At 43.1% G+C, this 23,003-nt stretch overlaps 1 protein-coding gene across 3 annotated transcripts in view; it reads right to left on the bottom strand.

Annotated features, from left to right (window-relative positions):
• The window catches only part of SPMIP8 (sperm microtubule inner protein 8), a 292,584-nt gene that overhangs the window by 165,390 nt on the left and 104,191 nt on the right, over window positions 1–23,003 (bottom strand). The window contains exon 1 of one of the 3 annotated variants that reach the window (XM_069654435.1): window positions 7,178–7,577. The exons of 1 other annotated variant lie outside the window; for it this stretch is intronic. The gene's annotated coding sequence lies outside the window, so the exon portion shown is untranslated. Of the gene's footprint in view, window positions 1–7,177; window positions 7,578–23,003 lie in introns of those variants that run through there. One more of the 3 variants, XM_069654417.1, reaches the window with a different exon arrangement.

The raw sequence follows: 23,003 nt of genomic DNA, 5'->3' as shown, positions 1-23,003 counted from the left end.
CCGGTGCTACCGGCAGGTTGCCACCGGACCCGTAGAATTGTACCATGCCTGACTTCCCGGGGCCCCCAGTTTATTACGAGTCCGGTGGCTGGGAAGTCAGGCGCCAGTAAATTTGTTAATCCCCATTTCCATAGAGTCCAATAGGACTCTATGGTAATGGGGACACAGAAGCACCGGCACCATTGCTAACGGTGCCGGTGCTTCTGTGATGGGTTTGCTTACTGTGATCGCTGCACCCGGCAGGGTCTGACCTGTTGGACACAGCAGCTCCGGCAGGCAAACACGTAGTTTGCCGGTCCGGAAACCAGGGTGCCGGTGAGCTTACCAGCACCCTTATTTCCAGACGGCAAACTTTTCATGAGGCCCATTATCATGGAAGCCCCCTCACAGTGGAGCATGTCTTGAAATAGCACCACAGGAAGTGCAGGTATTGACTTGTGGGAGTGACTTTTTCCAGCATAGGCCCATTTGGGTGTCACAAATGTCGTCTTCTGGATGCTATGACTGTCTTGACTGCTACCCTTCTCCCTTGTGTACCTGCCTCTTCCCAGACCCTTTTGGAGCCTCTATTTGTTGATTCTCCTGCTAGAATGATTGCCTGGCATCGAGCAGCATTTGCCACCTTGACCATCTTTACTTCGCCAAGTGACCTGCGAACGAAGCTGGGTGGCGACTATTGATTTTATTAGGTAGTGCCAATTCGTCAACATCTTCTGCCGCTTCTCATATCCAGGGTATTTGTGGGTGAGTCAGGTCATTCCGAGGCACTGCTGCAGCCATTTTCGACCATCTACTCACTGGACAGTGTGTTTGCCTTCCTCACTCCCCCTAACATTCTGTCTACATTGGGGCCATTTATATGGGAAGGCCTTTTCCATAGGCCGGGTGGGCTGCACTGACCCCAACCTGTTGTTAAATCTGGATCTGGGCCCTTTCCGTTTGGTTTTCTTTTCTGCCTCCCCACCATGGCTTTCTTTTTTTTTTGTACTTTATTTATTAAGAATTTAAAACATTACAGTCACCGATTCGACACATTGTACAGAATACAAATACAGTCTACCCACCCTTCTTCACAGTACTGGTCACAAACAACATCAGTTCAACTCTATCATAGTACTTTGAATCAGAATAAAAAAGTTATGTATGCATAGATCTATAAATCCATGGCTTTCTGAGACTTTGGCTTCCTTCCTTTTGGTTCTGTAACTTTCTTTCGCTTGGCTTATTCTGGTAATTTCTGGCCTTATAATCATGCTCATTCTTTGTACTAAAAAAACCTAGAACAGGGATTTTCTGTGTCCTATTGCGCTGGGGAGAAAAGGGGTTGTGTGCCAGCTGCGTGGTGAGTAGTATGCGGTAACCCTGATGTCACTACATGAATACGTCTAAGACAGGCTTGTCCAACCTTTTTGAATGTGGGGCCGAAGCATTCACTTTTTGTCACCCGGAGGGCCGGCGAGCCAAAAGTGAACACCCTGACCCAAAGCAGTATATTCAAAAGCGATGGTGTGTGACCTTTCACACAATAGCATCAAGGGCATAGCCATGCAGTCCCAAAGATAGCTTTTGGTGTCGGGGGCAGTGATGAAAGGTTAGTTTCTTGTGATTTCTTCCAGTGTGTATGTGTTGATATTTCTCGGAAATAGTGGGGGCGACCGAGCGTAGCGAGGGAGCTATAACAATATAGGGAGGGTTTGGGGGGGTCCCCCCCCCAAGATTTTTTTTTCCAAATATGGGGCTGAAATTGTGCATTTTACAGCAGGAAAAGTGACCAAAAAGCCATATGTTTACAATCAGTTCTAAAGGGGAACATGTACATTCCATGTCACCAACAGCAGACAAGAACATTGTAGAACACAACACATTTTAATGATCACTGTGTCCACAGTGTAAGACAGCACTGTCACTGATGTAAAACATTGACATGCTGGTTGTGCCCAAAATATGCCTCTGTAGCAACATGTCTGTGCTGGCTGTTACCAATTTAGGCCAGCATTGTCCTCTACACAGCATGATTGATGCTGCCTGAGCATGTGCAGTGTGCCCAATACATATACCGGCTTATCTCTTTAATACACATTCATTACTTCTGTGGTAATGAAAGAAGCATAATCCAATTCCAGGGGGCACATGGGGCAGTAAAAGTCCTCCGCCACGGCCCGGTTTATTGGTCGGACCCAACATTGCAGAAATCAATTAATTAATCGTGTCCACGGACCCGACAAACATTGAATAAATAAATCGGGCAGGGGAGCCGACTTATGAATTTCCCGGGTGGTGCCCAAATATAGGAAGTGACATAACCAGCACTTATATTACCGCATTTGCACATAGTCGCCAACTTGGTGCGAGGGGAAGGGGGGGTGCAGAACAGTGGAAACATTGGCTTGCATGTATTGCATTTACTGAAGGCAAGTAAGAAGGAGGTTTAAGCCTTCCAGTTGCATCCCAGTAGGCCAATACTGCCCCTACTCCACCCCTCTATAATCATCCAGGTTGTAGTAGCCCTCAAAAGGCAGAGCAACACAACTAGGATAGGAGAACGAAATGCCATCCCATCCTGTGAGTGTGTCAAACCTCAGAGCAAAGACTGTGCGTGTGCCTTGGAGCACAATCTCACTAATTTGGTGCAATTCGCGCAAGTGGGTGCATGGGAATGCCATGCGTGTGTGTGGGCTGCAGACCCCGGATCACTTGCTCACTTCTTCACTGTGAAACTCTGTCCAAGGCAGTACTGTCCCAATGGTGAGAAGTGTCATATTTTCACATTAACTATGCTTAAGCACTTTGGGTTATTGAATAGTGCTGCTACATTCGGAGTAATTCCATCCCTTTAAATATATTAGCTCTTGTATAACCACAACAGTGTTGATTTATTCTGATGATGATGAAGATGATGTTAGACTTGCTCAATAGTTCTGGTTCTGTATCATTAAATGTACTTCAGATCTTCGGAGTCTCGGGAGGATAGCTCAGGAGCAACACAGGTTTGATCCCGCTGGGTACATTTTACCTCTACATCGGTGCACCCCTCTTACCAAGAGGGGTGCACAGATGTACAAATACACCCAACCCAAAACGATTTTTTAGAAATTGGGGGACAGACTTGCTTTGCATCTGTGCCTCCATTTCTAAAAATCGTTTTGGGTTGGGTTACTTCTACATCTGTGCACCCCTCTTGCCAAGCGGGGTGCACAGATGTACAAATACATCCAACCCAAAACGATTTTTAGAAATTGAGGGACAGACTTGCTTTGCATCTGTGCCTCCATTTCTAAAAATCGTTTTGGGTTGGGTGTACCTCTACATCCGTGCACCCCTCTTGCCAAGAGGGGTGCACAGATGTACAAATACACCCAACCCAAAACGATTTTTTTAGAAATTGGGGGACAGACTTGCTTTGCATCTGTGCCTCCATTTCTAAAAATCGTTTTGGGTTGGGTGTACTTCTACATCTGTGCACCCCTCTTGCCAAGCGGGGTGCACAGATGTACAAATACATCCAACCCAAAACGATTTTTAGAAATTGAGGGACAGGTTTGCTTTGCATCTGTGACTCCATTTCTAAAAATCGTTTTGGGTTGGGTGTACCTCTACATCCGTGCACCCCTCTTGCCAAGAGGGGTGCACAGATGTACAAATAAACCCAACCCAAAACGATTTTTAGAAATTGAGGGACAGGTTTGCTTTGCCTCTGTGACTCCATTTCTAAAAATCGTTTTGGGTTGGGTGTACTTCTACATCCGTGCACACAGATGTAGAAGTATACCCGAACCAAAACGATTTTTAGAAATTGAGGGACAGATGCAAAACAAGAGCATCTTGCTTTGCATCCGTCCCACAATTTTTAAACATTGTTTTTTACCCGGCTTTTACCCGGGCCGCCAGAGAGAGACACAGTATGGATGGAACAAAGGACCATCCATACTGCGTCTCTTCTCTCCGGCCTGGGGGGCCGGAGCACCCGCATACTCTGCGCCCCTGAAACTGGGCCGTGGCCTGTAACTGCCTCTGGTGCTGGAGGCACCAGAGGCAGTTACAGCCCACGGCCCGGTTTATTTATTTATTTGTTCAATGTTTGTCGGGTCCGTGGACCCGATTGATTTGGGTCCACGGACCCGACAAACATTGAACAAATAAATAAATAAACCGGGCCGTGGCAGAGGCAGTAACAGTCCTCCGCCACGGCCTGGTTTATTTATTTATTTGTTCAATGTTTGTCGGGTCCTTGGACCCGATTAATTTATTTATTTGCAGAAATAAATAAATTAATCGGGTCCACGGACCCGACAAACATTGAACAAATAAATAAATAAACCAGGCCGTGGCAGAGGCAGTAACAGTCCTCCGAGACGGCCTGGTTTATTTATTTATTTGTTCAATGTTTGCCGGGTCCGTGGACCCGATTAATTTATTTATTTCTGCAATGTTGGGTCCGCCCAACATTGCAGAAATAAATAAATTAATCGGGTCCACGGACCCGACAAACATTGAACAAATAAATAAATAAACTGGGCCGTGGCCTGTTACTGCCTCTGGTGCCCCCCCCCTTTTAGGGGGCACCAGAGGCAGTAACAGTCCTCCACCACGGCCCGGTGTATTTCTTTATTTGTTCAATGTTGTCTGTACAGCCTCGCGGGCCACATGAAATGGCTTGGAGGGCCGCATTGTGGCCCGCGGGCCGTATGTTGGACAACCTTGGTCTAAGATGAGAAACCACTCGCACTCCGTGCTTGACCAATATGATTAGCAACAATTGTCCATGTATATAGTATCCCAAAGTCTTCAACCGATAGGTATTCCAGTTTATTGTCTGGTATTCGGTAAGCAAAAACAGCCAACACATGTTTCGACTTGAAAGTCCTTCTCAAGGCAATTGGGTCTTTCTATAAATTGCCAGGTAAGCGGATAGGAGTGTTTTTTTGAAAATAGGTATTTGATGTTGTGGTTAATATTAAAGAAATCGTCCCCCTCGTTGGAGTCAGGTTAGTGGATCGGAGCTTTCTGTTGAAAGTAACAATTTGATGAGGTAGATAGTGTTACAGCAATTATCTCCCTCATTGGAGTCAAAGGTTTTGAGTGAAGTGTCCTGTAAGGAATCGATTCATGGACACGCCTCGTGTCTGTCACTCGCGGGAGCTTAAAGACTTGTTGGCTTTGCACCACCTTTCAGCAGAAGTACACCTCCTTCGAGGAAAGAGCGTGCTCTGTGCAAATGAATGAATTCACATGTATTACTTTTAAGCACTTTCATTATATATTTGATAACGTACCGAGGAGATCCATGACCAAAGAGAGGAACAAAAGCCGAATGCCAAGTTCCTTTATAAGGTCACGGAACTCGGAGGCGATGTGTAATATCCTTTACGCTTACGGTAGGATATAGATTTGTTTTAGGCTTTGGAGGTGTTTTAAATATGTTGATCTTATGTTACACATATATTTCTTTTAGTGTTGGACAAAATGTGAATTTGTTTTTCATATTTTAAAATGTATATCATGTTAGGTTTTGTATGGCTTCTATGGTAATTGTGTACCAATAAATACAATTAAACAACATTTCTCATAATATATTGCCTTTAATATCATTCTCTTTAATTTCTGACTTCTTGCTTAATCTGATGCTAGAGATCTCCCAATTGCCGTTGCATATCAATGTAGAATATGTTTGGATTAAAAATCACTTAAACACTCAAAAACACATGCACCATGTAATGTTTTGAAGAAAAACAGTATAAGCGGTTTAGTTAATCGAATCTAAACACTGTTTAAAATAAATGATAAGATGCAGATAGATTCACGCTCTCCCATCTTAACCACCTGCAGTGCAGACTATCAACACACTACTATAGAGAGTTCCCTATCTATTCATTGCTGTAAAGTGTCCCAGAAATCTATTTTAGAAGAGAGTAATTTGCAAAGCTAATGTTGGCTATAATCCAGTGGCAACTGGAATTCTGCGCTGTGCCGGCTCAATCAGCAGACACTGTGACTGTAATAAGTTATTCCAGCTGACATAGGTATGGCCTTTTCTTATTACAGGCCGGCAGTAATGTCACACCCAGCCTGCAGTTATTTTGAAGGCTTTTATGCGAGCATTGCAGGTTTCAGTGTATTATAAATGAGTCAAAAACAGCTTTCCTTTATATTGCAATGATCTTATAACATTGGAGCGGGGTTTGCAGTTTGGGGGCTGGGGGCACATTCTGGTGTTTTGCTCCAGTTTGGAACAGGGGTCTGCAACCTTTGGCTCTCCAGATGTTTCAAACTACAGCTTTCATCAGCCCCAGCCAGCACGATCAAGGGTAAAGGATCATGGGAGCTGTAGTCTGTAGCCTGAAGAGCCACAGGCTGCGACTCCTGCTCTAGAACCTGCCCTGCACACACACACATGGTGGCATGTATTCCTCAGATTTGGGAGGGCCTGGGGTTGGTCATTAATGGAGCTAAAAGCAACACATGTAAGGAAGGCTGCGACTACAACGAGGCTCACACACAACTGAATGGGAGCAGAACAACACCAAATATATATACGGCTAACCCCAATGATGTTTACATCAGGCAGCCTCGCATCCTTACAGCACAATGGGCGCGTGTATGGAAACGCTGCCGACTTTCCAGTGCGCGTCACTAAGACTATCAAGTTGCTACGTGTTAGGCGGCAGAAACTCATCCGTTTTTGACAAGTTACGGTAGCCCTTGTAATCGTGCATTTATAATCGGGGTTGGATGGGGTATAAAATGGTCTCAGGCACCAATGAAAAAAGTGGCCCACAGTTGCAAATGGCAATTCCTTCTTTTTGTGACAGACTGTTTGACGGTAGAGGCTTTTGAAAAAATGTGATTCAAATTGTGCATTTTAAAGAATATTTATTCAGTAGCACTGGACTAGCCGCATGGTGAAGTAACATCAAACTGGCCTCCACGGGCCAAAAAAGTGACCCACTTGGGTCCAAAAAGTGACCCACACTAGCATTTTGCGGCCATTGCCCTGTATGCCAGTCCGTGCCTGTTTCTAATTGGGAAAGCGAAACTGTAAGAATGGGAAGGCGACGGAAAAGTATGACTGGTGAGGACACCACCAGAGAACGAAATGTAGCTAAGAGAAAGCGAGGAAAGGAATCCAGGCGTGAGGTGATATATTTTCAGGCGTACAGTAAGAGGAAATAAAAGTTACCTTTGTCCCCCTGTGGTGCTCGGCATTCCTGTACGCTGGCCCTTGGCTCGCCCTGCCTCTTGACTCTCCTGTGTACTGCTCCCCTTGGCAGCGCAGGCTGTTGCTATGCGGGTTGCTATGGGGCCAGAGCTTGCAAACGGGAATGGACGAGTGACAGGCGAACGCTCCGAAATGAGGGTGCAGACAGACCTTCCATTCTAGGGCCCAGCTCCGATACCGGTCGTTGCGCCGGTTTTTTGGAGAAAGTGAGGGTGTTTGAACCTTTCACTGGCGCAGTGGCGCGGTTTACACATGTCACGAATCTAAGGCCATGCGCGAACAAGTTCATGTAAACAAAAATAAGACCTCAGTAGTTTCTGCTGTTGGTGTTGCCCTCGTCTGCCCTTTAGTCCTCGTGTTGCTTACACTCTTCAGCTCAGCAGCTTTGGCTCCCTGATCCCTTCCCGCCTTCAACACCGTCTGCTTCAGGACTGCCAAGTTTTTGGTATGCATGCAATATTCCAAAGTCTGCTTGTCGGCGACATTTCGGCATTCAAGAACATCTCGAAGTGAGCATATGCATTGCAATTTACTGTAAATTAGTACCCAGCGTGCCAATTGTGAGCCTTACCACAGTGTAATCCCGTGCACGCATTAGCGTGCATCTCGCGCTGGGTCTGAAAGCCTCTCCATTCACTACTACGGATCAACTGAGCCCAAAATGGCACCCTGTTGATCCGTAGTAATAAAGCAGTAGGCGAGTTCTAGTCTCTGTAGAACTAACACAGCTTTTTCAACCGGCAAAACAAAAGCTGATTAAAAAAAATAACAACCCCATTAGTATCCCGGGGCTAAAAAACCCAGAATGCTAATGGCAATAAGCCCCTCACCGGCGTGCCATTACCGCCTACTTGTAATGCTTGGGTAATGCCCTCGGGGCTTGGTCCCTGGGGCATTACCTTAGGCGTTAATGACCCGTCGGCTCGGGCTTATTGCCACAATGGTCTTGGACAATTCTGACTGCCTCTTTGCACATGATTCAGGAAGAAAAGAGTGAGGCAGGGGGTATCCAGAATTGCAAGAGTGTGGGGATAGGGATTTGGGGGCGGGGGGAGCCACAAAAAAAGTCTTGCTACTTTCTCCCCCAAATACACCTTGGAAAATTAATGTTTAACTTGTAGCGTTCTAGTTGTACTGCAAAATTGCTGTCCTGTTTCTCTGTCTGACAGTAAGACAGGAAACACGGGCCACGGGGGCAGATCATGATTGTACGCAATATAATAAGGATGTGTCGCGCACAGCTCCTCCATGTGCCTGGCCTCCTTGGGGTGTACACTGTGGGTGACCCGGCAGGGTTTACTCAGTGTCCACATAACACTGGCGACTGGTGCTCGAGTCCACCCCGGCTGCTGCAGCAAGGCAGTTTCCAGACCCGGCGATGGCTCGCCTGCTGCTGTGCAGTCCTGCATGCGTCCGCTCAGAGAGAGCCGACCACTGGGGCAGGCCACTCCTCATCACGGCGGCTGATCCGCATCCCGACAGCTCTTCGGTTCCATGAGATCGCAATGGTACAGGAATAATTGGCATTGGGGGTTGCTGGCCAGTGGTATTGCAACCCCAACATTACAGGCTTGTTAACAATGCTGCTGCTAGGGACCAGCAGAGAGCAGTACATAAGCTAAGTGCTTTCAACTAAAGCATCTGTTTAAAGGATTCCCCTTAGGAAATATTTGATACATGAGGCCCAGTGTATTTTAAATCACTTTTCAACATTCCAATGGGAACACATGATGGAGTATTGTTTATTCTACAGAGCATGATATCTATTGAAATTGACTCTTAGTGCTGAGAATGCAACAGAAACATTCAATGGATAACCAAAAAGTGAGGAGTGAATCTCTTTTTCCAGTTTTAGATAGTTTGTTTTTAAATACAGTTCTGATTAGGATCCCATAAATTAATTTAATACCCCCCAATGTTCAGCACTTCCCTTGATACTTTAGCCTTCTGCAGTTTTCAACATGTTCTGAAATCTCTTAACTGTTTTGCACAGTTATATCTCTGGATAAATGGCAGGAATAGTGTGTGCTCAGTAAAAATGGAGCCCCAAAGCAGAACTTTGCAATGGGATAAAGCCCGTCAGAATACCTTGCTGGGTCAATACCCACAAAATATTGTGCAGTAGAACAAGTAAGTAAATATCAAAGGTATCTGTCCAAATAAAGACGATTTAACAGTACTTGGAGCATACGTCACAAAAGAGCACCACTATCACATTAATGCTCTAAAGGTAATAGTGAATGTTGGCATATACTATGGGATGCTGAAAAGAACTGTTTTGTAAAGCTGCTTAGTCTATGTAGGTTATTTAAAATGGCCATCCCAATCAAGGTTTTTTACGAATGAATTAATTGCTTTAGTCTGTATAATACACAGAGTTACTCAGAGTGATGCTAACAATAACACCAAGGCCTTTTCATAGCTCTGCTCCAAAAGAAAGAATCACTAATATCTGTGTTCTTGAAAATATCCAAAGTCAATTGAACCCTCTTCCATGTAATGCCATAGTTCACTTGAGGCCTCCTGTTCTTGATAACAGCCACATTGTTTCAAAGTTCGAACCATGGGCACACACAAACTCGCCCAGAGCTATGCTCCTGATCACAGACACTGCTCTTAACTTTCTGCAAGCTCGCTCAGAGCTATTGTCTGTATATCCCTCGGACGCTCTAGGAGGTAATAATATCCAGAACTCAGCGCTGCCCCCAATGATCCCATTCAGACCTCTATTTGTTATAATGCACACAATCACCCACAGCTCTGTTCTTCATAACTACCAAATGCTCTGCTGCTGACAATTCCTATATTCACCCCGAACTAGGGTCTATACAATGAAAGGAATCTAATGTTTCAAATTTGAATGGGGAACTTTAACTTGGTAGTCAAAAAGTTATTATTTGTATTGGTGACGTAAGGACATACAATGCATGCACTTTTTCTGGAGTATACACCATGTGCTTCTCTTAAAAAAATATTGGCCAATGGGGCACTGTGTTAGTTACTGGAATGAATACCCCCTGTAGGCACAGATTTGGAAGGGAGAGCTATGCAACATCACCCATGTGTTTTACAAGCACAGACCTGTGATAACAAAAGGAAAATCAGTCTGCGTTATCCAGCATGCTCACAGAAATAAACTACTCCCCCATTTATTACAGTCACATGAAAGCAAAAATAGTACAGCATCAATATGCTGAAACAAAGTTATTTTCGGAAAGGCTTGTATAATTGGGAAGTGTTTGCCACCAGACTAGCGTGCATTAAACTTGCTCTAGACAAAAATTAGATTTTGGAGTCCACAGCCATTCATTCCTTGGCCTCTATGCTGGAACTGAAAACTATTAAAGAGATTGCTACTTTCCAGAGAAAGCATAACGTGATCCTTTCAGCTATTGCAGCCCTACTTAGATGTGCAGCTACCGCACATGAAGGGAATGCCAACTCTGTTAGAATGTGCTGGCCCTCCCTAATTACAATTACAGCAGATGTCATGCTGAGACATTCCATTACTATCCCACAAAAAGAGCAACGACTGTTGAAAACTGCAGAACATTCTCATAAAAAACAGTGGGGCAGCACAACATTTGTGGCCCACCCTGTGCGCCACCAAAGCATAGGCTGCGCCACGCATGCTTAATTCTGATGATGAGCCTGCTTCTGCAGGGGCATGCCACGCACTGCACTAGGTGAAAGAAGTAAATATATTTTTAATCAAAGCTTAAATCTTTCACCTGGCATAGAAAAAAGGGGATGGGGCCTGGCACCAAGCACCCAAATGCACCAGCCCCAGTGGCAGCCCGTACATTTGATGCAGCTTCTATGTTGAATCATTCTAGTTCTGCATTTCCTATTCGTTTTACCAATGTACATGTGTTTACACGGACACTTAATCAAGTAAATAACATTGTTAGTGTTGCAATTTGCGTGTTCATTGATATTCCACATCCTTTCAAGGCCCAAATCTACATTTAATGTTCTCTTCGTTTGGGTGCACATTATACAATTTCCACAAGGGTATTGACCTACCACTGGGGGTAAACCCCATAGGTTAGTGTGTTGCGGGGGCTTTTTCTTGACACTCACATAATTTATCATTACGATGTTCCGCACAGTGGTACTTTTCTTAAAAGCCACAATTGGCCTGCCAACTTCCTTGGTCATGATCTTATTCCAATTTCTTGTAATAATACCCTTGAACCTGTATGACAGGTTGCTAAACGTATTTAGAAAAACTAAAGGTGTTTCTTTAGCATTTTCTTCTCTCTGAATTTGCTGATCAAGGAGAGATTCCCGGTTATTATTGAACGCCCTTTTGGCTGCTTTCTTCACAAGCAGTGTAGGGTATCCACGATGCACCAGTTTGGTAACCAAATTTTTTGCTCCATTTTCATATGATTCGTTAGTACTGCTGTTCTTTTTTAATCGTAAAAATTGACCGAAAGGGAGATTATTCTTCACATCTTGTGCATGGTGGCTCTTGACATGTAACAGAACATTCTTGTCTGTGGCTTTTGTATATGGTCGGACAAGGAGTAACCCATTTTCGTGGTATATACAGATGTCTAGATAATTAATTTCCTTATTACTGATATTACTAGTTAATTTCAGGTATCTATTTTGTTGGTTAAGCCACTGTATAAAATGGCAAGCTTCTTCTTCACTCCCTTTCCAAATCACAAACACATCGTCCATGTAATGGAGCCAACAGAGTATGTTATTCTGAAATGGATTACGATCGTTATAGACAACAGTTTCCACGAACATGTTCACATACAAATTGGCGACATTAGGGGCCATAGCAGACCCCATTGCCGTACCGTCAATTTGCTTGTAGAACTGTCCCATAAATTGAAAGAAATTTTCTGTGAGGGCAATTTCTGTGCACCATTTAATTAATGAATTAGACACTGGGTTTTCATCATCTCTTTTAAGTAAAGTTTCCTCTACTTCCGCCAATGTTGCCATTTGCGGTATGCTAGTGTATAATGCTTGAATATCTAAGCATAATATCAAATTCACCTTTGGGTCAAAAATGTTTCCCTCTATTCTGTTAATAGCGTCCATAGTATCCTTTATATAGCTTCTCATGGTTGGAATAAAGGGTCTTAAATAAAAGTCTACAAATTTGGTTCCAATAGTGAATTCACTCCCGACACGATTGGTCTTCCCGGGGGATTCTCTAAAGTTTTACAAATTTTAGGGAGAGTATAAAAGATGGGAACACGGCCATTCTCTCTGATGAGGGAAAACATTTTTGACCCAAAGGTGAATTTTGGAAATAATAAGGACATTAATTATCTAGACATCTGTATATACCACGAAAATGGGTTACTCCTTGTCGGACCATATACAAAAGCCACGGACAAGAACGCTCTGTTACATTTCAAGAGCCACCATGCACAACATGTGAAGAATAATCTCCCTTTCGGTCAATTTTTACGATTAAAAAAGAACAGCAGTACTAACGAATCATATGAAAATGGTGCTAATAATTTGATTACCAAACTGGTGCATCGTGGATACCCTACACTGCTTGTGAAGAAAGCAGCCTAAAGGGCGTTTAATAATAAGCGGGAATCTCTCCTTGATCAGCAAATTCAGAGAGAAAAAAATGCAAAAGAAACACCTTTAGTTTTTGTAAATACATTTAGCAACCTGTCATACAGGATCAAGGGTATTATTACAAGAAATTGGAATAAGATCACGACCAAGGAAGTTGGCAGGCCAATTGTGGCTTTTAAGAAAAGTACCACTGTACGGAACATAGTAATGAGAAATGATATGAGTGTCAAGAAAAAGCCCCTGCAACAAACTAACCTATGGGGCTTACCCCCAGTGGTAGGGCATTACCCTTGTGGAAATTGTATAATGTGCACCCAAACGAAGAGAACATTAAATGTAGATTTGGGCCTTGAAAGGATGTGGAATTTCAATGATCACACAAATTGCAACACTAACAATGTTATTTACTTGATTAAGTGTCAGTGTAAACACATGTACATTGGTAAAACGAATAGGAAATGCAGAACTAGAATGATTGAACATAGAAGCTGCATCAGGAATGAGGTGGAGCAAGCTCCTATGGTCAAACATTTTATGGAAATGAAGCATACATGTAATGATTTTGAATGGTGCATTCTGAAACATATTAAGGGTCAATTGCAAACAGTGATTAATAAGAAACTATTACATCTGGAACAGAAATTGATCTTTTTGTCAAAAAGTCATATTAGTGGTCTGAATGAGGGAGTGGAATGGCATAATGCCTAACTGTGTAACTATAGAACTATGACGTTGTGTATTACCTCCCAAGCTTTTGGCCATGTTGAAATGAAATGTTGTCATTTGTTGCTAAATGAAGAAGTTGTAGGAGCTTGTCCTACTTATGAAACTGTGTATTGCCTTCCAGACTTGGCCATGTTAAATGGCATGTTGTAATCTTCTGTAATATTAAGAAGAGGTAGGAACTTTTGTACGTATGGAAGTTTGAATTTGATGTTGTTCCTTTATACTGTGTGCTCCATTACATTGAGACATTGAGGCATGGAGTCATCTTTTGAAAAATTAAGAAGTGGCAGGAGTTGCTGTATTTGGGGAAGTTTGAATTTGATGTTCTCCATGATACTGAGACATTGGGGATACCGTCTATTTTGTATATAAACACAAACCCTAGATTACTGGGTTATCATTCCTATTTCACTAGCGGTATTGGATGGCTCATGTAGTGAGCGCTGTCCATTTCTGGCAATGGAGTTTAGATTAGAAAAGGATCTCAGGATTGGCCTACATTTCTCACAACTACAGGGTTTCATTGGGGTGTCACGCTTACGCATCCTCGACGTATCCCGCGTCAACGTACGTACGTCATGACGTCATGACGCACCGTGATGACGTCATGACACAACGCGAGGCTCGGTTTCACCCGTGAATATTATGCTGGGTTTAGAACCGCTACGTAGAGTTCACAGAACAGAACGGGAACATTCTGATAGCTGCGTTTGGACTGTCAAGACATTTAAGTAAGTGGGGAGCCCTGAAGATAAGATATAATCTTTTTGCGGGTCCAAGAGAAGAGCAGGGGTCCAATTGGTGATTTACACGTTTGTGTCTTACAGAGCTTGATACTAAAAGAATTTGAAGCCACTTATGGTGTCTGCAATAAGAGTCCCTCATTGATGAAGCTGTGGAAAAGGAGACCTCGAGTCGTATTTCACTAGTAAGTGGGAGGCGCTATATTATAACTTACCTTGTTAGGTTGACCTTTACAAATTAGCAATTGTAACAGAGTGTATCAACTCTGTTTTACAGGGTGGTAATTATCATCCTAAGGAAAGAACTGTGGGAACTCAGAGAAAGCCTAATACAAGTCAATTTGTGATTTCCAGTCTGGTAAGCTATACTACCTTATGCTGTCTAGACACTCCTAAAATACACAAGGGATGATAGATATATCCCATGGTATTAATATGCTTTTATTGTACACTAGATTATAGAAGAGAAAAGGAAGTGCTAGAATTCCCAGAAGAAATTGGGGATCGGCAGTAAGAACCAGAAAAGGTCCTAAAATTACCACTAGGCAAGAGAGGTATGTAATAATAAACATACTGGTTTACCCTTTTTGGGATGAGGGTTTGGGTACATGTGAATAGAGATTTACATCTAATCATTGAGTACTAATAGGGTGTCCTTTTGATTAACAGGGTACTCTCCCCAACTAAAGAAGATTTTTAATTCCGCCACAAGACATACTCCCCTGAAGAATGTCCTACATTGTTGTATACTAAGGACAGAAACTTGTACAAGTTGGGTTTTTTGAAATATACCAATAAGAAACAAGCTAAAATTAGTGAGGCATTGGAATCAAAATGTTATTTCTTTACACATTTTTGATCCTTCAAGCATTATTGCATCGTTATTCACTTATGGTGTTTTCTACTTGTATTGTTTTAGTATATTGTATGTGTTTTAAGTACTATGATCATTTTTATGATTGTTTTATGAAATGTATTGATTCATGACTAATAACATTTTGTGATAATTAGTTCCACTTGATGTGGGAAGAGTGTAAGGTGACACCCAATAGAATATAGGACTTTCTTTTTGTATATAGAATTTATATGCTCACAGAGTAAGAAGTCTGTTGATCCCTATCTGTGTTTCAGAACCGTGTTGAGAATATAGTTATTAGAGACCAGTAGGGTCTCGGTGGTTGACGTGATAAGTGACACGATACTTCCCTTTCTTCTTTTTTTAGTGTTCATTTAGGCATATGATTGGAACCCTATTATGAAATCTGAGAAGTGTTTAGCTTATGATGATGAATATGTTCGGAAATTGATAGAATATTTACCAATAGCAGGTCTTAATAAAGACCTTGAAGCACTTGATAAAGATGACCAATGGGATGAACTAGTACAGATGAGGAAAAGACTCATTCGCACCGAACTACATGCTATTATCATGTTGGAGTATATTGAAAATCAGGCCTTACCCCAGGGACTTACTGTGAGAAACGAATCTAGACTGTTTTTAGATAATCCCGGATTGAAATTGAAATGGAGCTATATTTCTAATAAATGTGGTCGTGACTGGTTGATATTGATCATTGAAACAGCACAAGAAACAGCCAAGAAAATTGAGATTGATCTGAAGAGTTTAGAAGACAAAATTAAGAGTAAATTTGATGTTGAAGCATTTAAAAAAGGCCTAGACAAACATTTAAAAGAGATGCAAGAATTTAAAAATGAAACTGTCTCTGAAAGAGTGAAAAGAATGAAAAAAGATATCCATAACATTTTCCCACGAGAAGGCTTTCCGCTATACTAACAAAGACTACAAATTTGGGGAGCCTAGGCCCAGTATAAAACAGAACCTAAGAGTACGGTTTCAGAATACATCTTACAGTTCGAGCGGAGGGGGTTCTTCCGATTTTGATGAATCCTGTGACAATGAAATTTCGAACAACAGGGGAAATGGCCACCCATTCAGAGGAAGAGGCACAAGAAATAATGGTCAAAGAGGTAATAATCAAAGACAATCTTTTTTAGGAAGAGGAGGAGACCAGAGACAGTGGGAATCCGAACGGATGCAGACACGCAGCCACAGGGGCTGGTAGTGAATCTCTCAGACATTCAGGTTACCGAAAAAGAAGAAGAAGTACTAAATAAGGGTTTGAATTTTGTATTAACTAAATTCCATAACCCATTTGAGTTCAGGATTGAATTCAATCAGTTTATGCGGAACGTACATCTATAAGAGTTTTTTGTAGACAATATATTTGACAAAGGGGACAATTGTAGTGGTTTGAGAAATCCCTCTACTTTTTGTCCTCCGCCTAACTCTCATTCAGCAGAATCAAAGGTTTTTGAAAGAAAGGTATTGGAGGAGATTACCAAGTTGGAAGGTAGAGGTATTCCTAACCACTCCTATTTAAGTATTACGGAACATAAGATTTTGAAGAATTTGGGGGCTAATGATAAGATTATTATCCGACAAGCCGACAAAGGCGGCGCCATTGTAATACTGAATAGGAGTGATTATATTAAGGAATGTGACAGACTATTGGCAGATGAGAATCATTATCGAAAAATAGACAGAGACCCTAGTAGTGACCTGCTTGTGAAGAAAGCAGCCAAAAGGGCATTTAATAATAACCAGGAATCTCTCCTTGATCAGCAAATTCAGAGAGAAAAAAATGCAAAAGAAACACCTTTAGTTTTTGTAAATACGTTTAGCAACCTGTCATACGGGATCAAGGGTATTATTACAAGAAATTGGAATAAGATCATGACCAAGGAAGTTGGCAGGCCAATTGTGGCTTTTAAGAAAAGTACTACTGTGTGGAACAAAGTAATGATAAATTATGTGAGTGTCAAGAGAAAGCCCCTGCAACAAACTAACCTATGGGGTTGACCCCCAGTGGTAGGGCATTACCCTTGTGGAAATTGTATAATGTGCACCCAAATGAAGAGAACATTAAATGTAGATTTGGGCCTTGAAAGGATGTGGAATATCAATGAACACGCAAATTGCAACACTAACAATGTTATTTACTTGATTAAGTGTCAGTGTAAACACATTTACATTGGTAAAACGAATAGGAAATGCAGAACTAGAATGATTGGACATAGAAGCTGCATCAGGAATGAGGTGGAGCAAGCTCCTATGGTCAAACATTTTATGGAAATGAAGCATGCATGTAATGATTTCGAATGGTGCATTCTGAAACATATTCAGGGTCAATCGCAAACAGTGATTAATAAGAAACTATTACATCTGGAACAGAAATTGATCTTTTTGTCAAAAAGTCATATTAGTGGTCTGAATGAAGGAGTGGAATGGCATAATGCCTAACTGTGTAACTATAGAACTATGACGTTGTGTATTACCTCCCAAGCTTTTGGCCATGTTGAAATGAAATGTTGTCATTTGTTGCTAAATTAAGAAGTTGTAGGAGTGTGTCCTACTTATGAAACTGTGTATTGCCTTCCAGACTTTGGCCATATTAAATGGCGTGTTGTCATCTTCTGTAATATTAAGAAGAGGTAGGAACTTTTGTACGTATGGAAGTTTGAATTTGATGTTGTTCCTTTATACTGTGTGCTCCATTACTTTGAGACATTGAGGCATGGAGTCATCTTTTGCAAAATTAAGAAGTGGCCGGTGTCACGCCATTACGGCACTGGTCTCTTTGGCAGCGCCGCCGTGTGTGCGGACTAATATGATCCAACCTGTCCAAGATGGCCGCGGATGTCCGTACCGTAACTACAGACAACGGTATAGACTCTGCACGCTCCCTAGAGACGCAGATGGTTGCTCATGTGATCCCATTTAGTGAAGGAAGTACGGCTACCCGCCCCGTCGCTACTGCTGCTTTCGGCACTTCGTATGTTTCGCTGCTAGGTTGTCCTTCGCTGATTTATGTGAATTCTTGCTCCCCTTGACCTCTGCCTATTTACTCTCCTTTCTATTTAGACTCTCCTCTCCTCTCTCGTCTCGGTTTCGTACTGAGCCTCGTTTTTCCCCAGCAAGTCATTCGCTCCCAACATCCATTCAGCCTGCCCGCACTCTCGACATTCCCATCCAAAGTAAGTTAGCATCCTCCAAAACACCCATTCTCCACATTACCTTTCCCTATTTGCTTTGGCGGAAAGATAATCTCTTTTTCTCTAAGGGTGGGCTGATATTACTTATTCTGGACCTCAATATTGGAAACCGGTGTTCCTGATCACCTTATAGTCCTCAGTATATTCGGCAACTTACTCCCGTAAGTGCCAGCCCACTACTCCTCCTGAATTTTTCCAGCCTTTTCTTCACTATTGAATTCTTACCTGTCTTGTCTCCACCTATAGAGACTCCATCTCCAATACGAGCTGTCTGTTACACCGAAGACCTCTACTTACCTCAAGACCTCTTCCAGACTATCTGTGAGCGACATCGTCCAGGGTTTTCTTCCCCAGAGGGTTTCCCTGGGGGTGTTGCTCCTTCCCTCACTGGCATATTAGCATTTCTGGTGAGGGGAGAGTAGAGCTTTCCGGGGGGACTTTCATTTCAGCATTTGCAGCCTTCTTGGGAAGTCGCTGTCAGATCAGGTTAGTGATACTTTTAAGATTGAATGTTGTTCTAAAGGTAATTAGATAGTTACCAGAGTTTACAGAAGCTAACAGATAGCGAGGCCATAATTAGGAACTACACTTGAGCTTTCAGCTTTTCCCATGGAGCAACAAATGCAGCAGCTCATGGCTGCGATGCAAGCCATGTCTCTCGAGGTACAGTCTCTTAAACAGGACAACGCCCAACTTAAGCAACAGGTCGCTAGCGCTTTCTCTGAGACTCCTCCAGTAACTTTACAAATGGGGAAATTTGATGGGGATCCTCACAAGTTGAAGGAATTCCTGGATAGCTGTACCATCCAGTTTACCTTCACGTCTCGGTTTTTTCCCACTGATAAAGACAAGGTGGGGTTCTTAATATCTCATTTGACCGGACCTGCATTAGCCTGGGCAACCCCGTTGGTCACCTCTGGTAATGCCATTCTTGATTCTTATCCAGCCTTTACTAATAGTCTAAAGTCAATGTTTAGCCGACAAGAAGTTGCGGTTACCACTCAGGAAAGACTACTTGATTTGAGACATGGATCTAAAGACCTCATGTCCTACATCACTCAATTTAAACAATTATCCGCCGAAACGGGATGGCCTGATGATGATCTTGTCACACTCTTCCGTCGAGGACTGTCTGAGGATCTTAAAGATGAGGTTGCTAAAGTTCCTCGCCCCGCCAATCTGGCAGAGATGATTACTCTCACAATGCAGATAGACTACCGTCTGCACGAACGCTCCTATGAGAAAAGGAAGGGAAAGAGTGTCCAGTCAATGCAAGAATATCATCTTCCCGCTAACAAGCCCTCATCAGGGGACGAACCAATGCAAATCGGATCGGTTTAAGGCCCTCTTTCTGGTATTGAGAGAGAAAGACGAAAGACCCTTGGCCTATGTATGTATTGCAGGTCCTCTTCACACATTCTACGTGATTGCCCCTTAGTCCCACCTCGTCGTGCACCGACCCCGGTGCCGGGAAACGCCAAGGTCCTGCCGTAGAGGGGAAGATGGCAGGATTACAGATACAGGATTCCCCACAAAAATTTGAATTATCTTTAGAACCACCTTCCGATAACCAGACTATGGTAGTTATCTCCCTGACCATATTGTTACCAGACAGGACATTAAGGGGTATACCTGCATTGGTTGACTGCGGGGCGGCAGGGAACTTTTTGGATGATCAGTGGGCTGCAGAAAGAGGGATGGCTAGAGAGATAAATCTTCGACCACTTCTATTCAAGGGGTAGATGGTAATCCCTTAAGCTCTGGACCCATACGAGAACAGACCAGACCAGTCACCTGCATGATCGCTTCCCACAGAGAGTCTATGGTGTTCGATCTGATCAAGACCGCCCACTTCCCAGTTATATTAGGCCTTCATTGGCTGCGGGTCCACAACCCATACATTAATTGGACAGCTGGTACATTATTTTTAGGCTCGGAACATTGTGTAAATAATTGCCTTTCTCATGATACTGTTGAAGTTCAGATCCCTTCGGAGATGGTTAGTCCTCTCACGGCACCTCTAGTCAGTCAGCTCGGAATTATCCCAGAATGCCATCAAGCCTATCAAACGGTGTTTGCAACACACTAATATCCAATGCTACCCCCTCATCGGAGAGACGACTGTCATATAGACCTATTACCTGACACTCCTCTACCATTTGGACGCATGTATGTACTATCTCAACGAGAAAAGAAGGCCCTCAAAGAATACCTACATGCCAACATCCAGAATGGACTCATAACGGAATCCAAATCCCTGGCAAGAGCCTCACTATTTTTCATTCCAAAGAAAGAATCTGATGAACTTAGACCCTGCATCGACTATCGTGGCCTCAATAAGATCACCGTGCCTGATAAATATCTGATGCCATTGATAACTGATATACTAGAAGCAGTTCAGGGGGCTGGATCTCTGAGGTGCATACCATTTGATACGGATAGCCCCGGGAGACGAGTGGAAAGCGGCCTTTCAGACACTGTTTGGTCATTATGAGTATCGAGTTATACCATTTGGCCTTGTTAACGCTCCCGCTGTATTCCAGCGCTTCATGGATCATTTGTTTGCTGACATCCTCCTCCATTTTGTCGTCATATATCTGGACGATATTCTAGTCTTTTCATCAAACAAGGGAGAGCATATTCGACATGTCAACATAGTCCTAGATCGCCTACATTCCAACCTCTTATATTGCAAAGCTGAGAAGTGTGCCTTCCATCAAGATAGCGTTACCTATTTAGGATTTGTACTGTCTGCACAAGGAATCTCCATGGATCCCGAGAAAGTTTCTGCTGTATTGGATTGGCCTTCCCCGACCAGCATCAAGGACATAGAACGTTTTCTTGGTTTCGTGAACTTCTATCGGAAGTTTATTCCCAATTTCTCAGATATCATCCTTCCCATCACCAGGCTACTAAAGAAGGGGGTTGTATTTACATGGGATAAACAAGCCCAAGAAGCCTTTGAAAACCTGAAAAATGTATTCACATCGGCATCCGTATTATTGACTCCAGACCAGTCTCGACAATTCATAGTAGAAACTGATGCCTCTCATCATGCATTAGGGGCCGTTCTACTACAAAGTTCGGATGAAGGAGAGGGAAGACCAGTGGCATAATTATCCAAAACCTTCAATCCTTCGGAAATAAACTACTCGGTTCTTGAGAAGGAACTCTTAGCCATAAAAAGGGCCTTTGAAGAATGGAGACACCTTCTCCTAGGCTCTTCCTTTCCAGTTAAGGTACTCACTGATCATCATAACCTCAAAGTTCTTCAGCAAGCCCAGACTACCAACAGCAGACAAGCAAGGTGGGCCCATTTCTTCCTACCATTCCGGATTGAATTCACGTTCCTACCGGGAAGTCAAAATCTACGGGCGGACGCCCTTTCTAGAAAGGACACGTCCATTCACAACTTTCGTTCGGAAAAGCTATTCCCAAAGGCTCAATTCATCGCTGTGCTTACCGAATTTCTTCAAAGGCTACAGCAAGACACAACTCAACATTTGCATTTATGTGAGAATCTGGAAACATCACACCATCTCACAAAGGACCAAGGGTATTACTTCTATGGGGAACAAGTCCGTGTCCCTACACCTTCCCTGCAAAAGGAAGTCCTGCAAATGTTCCATGACTACCGGGCAGCTGGGCATCGCGGCTATCAAACTACCCTCGATTTGATCAAGCAACATTTCTGGTGACCCACCTTATGCTCTGACGTAAGGGATTATATAGCAGCATGCGCAGTATGTATACAATCCAAATCTTCTCGATCCCCACCATTCGGTTTGCTGGCTCGCATGCCTATCCCGGATAAACCCTGGCAAGTGATTTCCACAGATTTTATTGTGGATCTTCCATCTTCCTCTAAATACACTACCATTATGGTCACTATTGACTATTTTTCCAAACTGGCACATTTCACCCCGTTAATAAAGATCCCAGGAGCATCTCTCATGCCAAGCTGTTTATCAAAGAGGTATTTTCCCGACATGGCTTACCAGACACCATAGTATCAGATCGAGGCCCTCAATATACCTCTCGCTTTTGGAAAGAAGTCTGTCACTCCCTGGAAATCAAGAGAGCTCTTAGCTCAGGATACCACCCCGAGACCAACGGACAGACTGAACGCCTCAACCAAACTCTAGAGTGTTACTTGCAGTGTTTTGTCTCAGCGGCTCAGGACAATTGGGTCGATCTACTTCCATTAGCGGAATTCGCTTACAACAACTCCATCCACTCTGCATTGAAGACTAGCCCCTTCCACTGTTCATATGGATATCACCCTTCTTTTGTTCCTACGGTTCCCCCGTTCTCTACCAGTTGCCCAGGTGTCGATGATCTGATATCAAACATACAGAATGGACATTGGATCACCCGTTTGTCTCTCCAAGCGACACAAGAACGAGCCAAATGGTTTGCTGATCGTCATCGCCGTGTGATGCCAGAATTAAAGGTGGGGGATTCGGTCTGGCTATCCTCACGGTTCCTCCCAAGACATTTAACTCTATCTAAATTATCTCCAAAATTCTTTGGCCCTTTCAAGGTGAGAGAATTAGTAGGAACTGCCACTGTTCGTCTGGCATTACCCCTATCATGGGTTCGTATATATCCAGTCTTTCATGTCTCTCAGATCAAGATGTCTCTAAATTACCGTTTTCTACGTTCTAACAAGGCACATCCTC

This window comes from Ambystoma mexicanum, chromosome 1p (assembly GCF_040938575.1).
Source record: "Ambystoma mexicanum isolate Mex_15411 chromosome 1p, UKY_AmexF1_1, whole genome shotgun sequence".
Taxonomy (NCBI): domain Eukaryota; kingdom Metazoa; phylum Chordata; class Amphibia; order Caudata; family Ambystomatidae; genus Ambystoma; species Ambystoma mexicanum.
This window is presented reverse-complemented; position numbering and strand designations above follow the sequence as displayed.